The sequence below is a fragment of the Hemicordylus capensis genome, chromosome 3, assembly GCF_027244095.1.
Source record: "Hemicordylus capensis ecotype Gifberg chromosome 3, rHemCap1.1.pri, whole genome shotgun sequence".
Classification (NCBI taxonomy): Eukaryota; Metazoa; Chordata; class Lepidosauria; order Squamata; family Cordylidae; genus Hemicordylus; species Hemicordylus capensis.
In genome coordinates this window covers 95,591,866-95,596,656 of record NC_069659.1, presented here as the reverse complement: position 1 = coordinate 95,596,656, position 4,791 = coordinate 95,591,866, and positions in this window count along the sequence as shown.

The following is a 4,791-nucleotide window of genomic DNA, read 5'->3' as shown; positions in this document are numbered from 1 at the left end:
TGCAGGAGTCCTGTCCTGCATCTGGTCACCCTATTATAAACTGGTCACCCTGTTATGAACATCTTGCTTACAACTGAGCACTTCATGTGGTCTCAAAATACTCAGTAAGCATTTCAGTTGCACAGAGTTTACACAGAACATGACAGATGCATAGGTGATAGAGGTGTATGCCTACCATCTAATATGGATAATTAATTGATTGATTGGTTGATAGATTGGTTATATTTGATTAAGACCTTGGCCTATTTAAGGGCTTCAAGGCAGGCTGCAATATGTTTAAAGTTGAAATATGAAAATGAATTCTAAAACTAGCTGTACTTGCTGGGAATGTCTCATGAGACTCAATGGAATATGCTTCTGAGGTCATGTTCTCATGACTGTGTTAATCTTGGTTAAATAGGGTTGACTGATGTGTGATCATGTGAACCCTCTGCATGGCAAAAATTCTGCCTAAGTTCTGTGGAGTTAACCTAGGATCAGATCTGGGCTAGTCATCCACCAGGACATGCTGACCAGGATCCACTGAACACAAGAACCCATGCACACATCCTGGCTATCTGCACGTGTTGTACCCTTACTTGCACACCCCACCCATTGACACCCATGCCCAAAGCAGACCATGCCTGCCGGTGCTCTAGCACAGAGGTCCCCAACCTGTGGTTCTCCAGATGTTGCTGAACGACAACTCCCCTCAATGATGGGAGCTGTAACTAAGCAACATCTGGAGCTCCGCAGGTTGGGGACTCCTGCTCTAGCACTCTGTGGCTCCCAAACTCTGACACCTTCACCTGCACTTTGCCTGGCAACATACCACATCATCCATACCCTGTTTCCCCGAAAGTAAGACCTACCCCGAAAGTAAGACCTAGCAGTAATTTCTGATGTACCGCTAATTGCCCTAGTGCATTTTTGGGGCTAAAATTAATATAAGACACTGTCTTATTTTCGGGGAAACACGGGTACCTGCATGCCTCAACCACACTGCATCCACAACTCCTCTTAAAGAGAGAGCAAGGTATCTGAGTAGGTCTCTGCTACTCATGCCCACTTGCTGCACACCTGTACATTTCCAGATATTAATAAAGGCCATGCCTTAGTATGCCACATAGCTGTGGCCCACCTTCCTTCTTACAGCAGCATGTCCCTTATTCAACATGGTCAAGGAGCAGTGACTCTGCCTCTCCTGGGGACAATTGTGCCCTCCGTTGCAGCCAGATATTTGGCCAAAAGTGGGATGGGAGGATGGGTCCTTCGCAGTGAACACCACTATGTGGATGCAGCAGTCAAGGTGGATACAAGGTGGCCTGGATTGCGGTTTGCATATGGTAGCTGATGTATGTGGTGAGTGTATTAGCTCTAGTTTTGACCAAGATGAGCAGGTGCTGAAGCCTCCCACTAGAAACACAACTTCCTGCTTGGGCACTGGGAATGGCATCAATCAGGTGGAGGACCATTAATTGTGCTGGAGCAGGGTGGAGATGCCAAGTTGATAGGGACAGAGAGAATTGATGGATAGGAATACTCTTCCCTCCTAAGCCAGTGAGAGAGCAATGGGTCCCTGAAGGAGATGCCATCCTGTTGCCTCCTGCCAACTGTCAAACTCACAGTGGTCAGATGTGGGGAACAGTCCCTACTTGCCTCCCTCCCTGGGAGGCACACCTGCGCATCCTGGACACAGGCAGTGCCCCCGTTTTGCCAGCAGACACCAGGGAAGGTTTTATCCAGGATGCCCTGGGGTCCATGGATTTGCCTTATCCAAACCCGGGGTTCAGGTGGGGCCGCCTGATTGCACAGGCAGTCATCATAGTCTGTCTGCCAGTCAGTCTAGTCTTGGAAAGCCTCTTTCTGTGTGCCTCCGCACTCCCTGACGGGGTGATCCAGAGGTCAGCCGGGTGATCTCCTTGCGGCAGGGATTACTGCAGCCTTTGTGGTGGAGCCAAGTGTTGCCAGAATGCTCCAGGGGTTGCTGAATGCGGCTGAGCATGGTTGGTGCTGCTTTGGCTGCCCACTCCGGCATCGGGGCAAATGGGAGTGTGGCTGATGACACACTGAAGGCCTTCCAGGGGCAGTGGGAGGGGCACAGGCTGCCAGGATTCTACCTGGATCCCTGCAGCCTAATTGCTCCCATGATTGGCTCTCCTGGAGCTGCTAGCTGAGATGGTAGCATCGCAGCAACCTGGCAATGATATTGATTGTCTGCTGGGTGCCCCACGCTAATCCTGGCTAACCTCTGGGGACAGAAAAGTGGTTGTGAGAATGCAGCTTTATTGCACCATAAATTGCTGTGTGTGGGGCGGGGGTGGTGGTGGAATCTGCAGTACAGAAGATATAATGCTACATTTAATTTTAAGGTTAAACAAGTCACTCAGTCCAAGTCAATGGCATACCAAGTCTAACCATTTCCCCATGTGAACAAGAAGCTACAAGGAGGTTATATTGGAAGGTTCATCTCCAGCTTCGATAGCCTTCCGTGTTCTGCAGAGCAAAGTCACTCACTTGACTACATACCTCAACTCCAAGCTTGCCTGCCATCCAGTAATCACAGAACCAAAATCTGGAGTTAGTACTGCCAGTTCCCAGCCCAGGCATTTGACTTTGAGCCCTAGGGAGTGAGTTGATTGACTCCTTTTTCAGTAGGGATGCGTATGAAATCTAACAATCCTAGATTGCTCCCCAGATATTTGGGGTTCTGCTTATTGGTGGATCAGAAGTGGTCAGGATCAGAATCTGTGCTTCTTCCAGACTTCTAGAATTATATTTCTGAAATGTCAAGAAATCAAAATAAGCATTAAAATAAAAAAGAAATGGTCACATCTCAGCAAGTTAAAAACTCTAGTCTATCTCATTTATTTTTCAGATCTGCAGTTGCATAATTCTATAGGAGTATTGCAGAGGTGTTTTTTTAAAAATGGTATAAATTAGTTTACTTGTTGACAAGTAGCTGTTTCTTTTTTATTTTAATATATATTTTCTTTTTTTCTTCCAATTGCACACTAGAATAATGGATATTTTTTAAAAGGAGAAGTTATGCGAAAGGAAATAGGTTCTGGTGGGCCACTGTGGGAAACAGGATACTGGATTAGATAGGCCTTGCGCCTGATGCACGAGGACTCTTCTTATGTTCTCTTATGTTATGTTGTTAACTTCTCAACTATTTACAGATGTCCTGCCCTGGTTGCCCATGAGGTTAGGCCAGGCCAGGCCAGGCCACAGGACTTCAGAAAGGTCCAAGGGAACAAATTGACTTGAAACCAGTCAGAGGTAGAGTCCTTGAGCAGCTCTGAGCTCAGACTAACTCTCTGGGCCCCAGCTCCTTTCCTGAAGAGTAGAAGCTTTAAAGAGGAAGTCTTCTGGAGTCTGACATTTCTCCTCTGCTCCTGCAGAGCTTATTACTGGTGTTGGCATGTGCATATCAGGGGACACAGTGGTGTGGGAGAGGCTGTTTCTGGCCTTCATCCATGTGGAGGAAGCAGAGAGGCAAGAGACCCATGCAATTACTTGGAAGGAGGGAGGGGAGCTGGAAAGAGCTCATTGCCCCCCATCCTGGTAAAAGGATGAGCTCCCGCCTCCCCACACCCCACCCTCCCTGCAGCCGCCAAACTGCACCCCATCCTATCCTCCCTGGGGGAAGGACAATATTTAGGTAAAGGGGAACTCTCCCCTCCTCCCCTCCTGCACCCCTCCCTGCAAGTACTGCTGCCGCCATGCAGCGGCGGTTTTTTAAAAAAATCATAAAATAGGGGACTTTCTCCTGCCTCCCACCCTCACTGCAGCCATGCCCCATCCCACCACAAGCAGCAGCAGGGCTCTGGGGAGGCCCCTCCCCCAAAACATTTGGAGCCCCCACTGGAGGTAGAAGGCCATGGACCAGATCTCCAAGGTCGGAGTAAACATAGCTAATTGTAAACATCTCACTGCCACCAAAACCACCACCACTTGATGAAGGAAGCAAGCTGCACCTGTCAGGCCCACCTATCTGTGCGCCTCTATCATGTGGTTCTGCAATTTGCCACTGAAGCAGAACCTCCACTCTGGCTTCCCCATAAGATGGATGGTCAGTAGGAAGGGGAAGGAGACAGAAGGAGACAGCTGCTCATGAGAGCAAAGTGTTCTGAGTGAACAAAACCGAATCACCCCCGGTCTGTTCTGTGCCCAAATCTGGGCTACCCGAATCACCCCTGATTCGGTTCGGATTCTGATTAAATCTGAATCTTAATCTGAATCGATTATGGTATGAAAAATGGGTCCCAGGGGCAAAATAGTGGGGTGGGGTAGTAGTGCCTAATGGGTGGAGGCTACCACCCAAATTTCAGGGGGATTGGGCAAAGGGCTGATTTTTGGGGAATTTTTGAAGTTTTAGTGTCTTTGGGGCAGAAAGGGGGCATAGCGTGGGATCTGGGCAAAAAGAGTGGTGTGGGGTGGTAGTGCCTAATGGGTGGAGGCTACCACCCCAATTTCAGAGTGATTGGGCAGAGGGCTGGTTTTTGGGGGAATTGTTGACGTTTACGTGTCTTTTAGGTTTTCCCCCATAGAGAAGCATTGAGGTGTCAGCAAATGTATAGCCTCACGCAGGGGGCAAAGGGGTGGCCTAGAGCAGTCTGGGGTTGGTGGTAGTGCCAGGTAGGGTCATGGAAGGTACCTGAATTTTTTCAAAGGATTTGGGCAGAGGGCTGATTTTTGGGGAATTGTTAAAGTTTACGCATCTCTTACGCATTCTGTTGTTTCAGAGGTATTCTGAGTGTGGATTCTATGATAGCTAATGAGATTTTCAATGAAACACCATGAATCCAC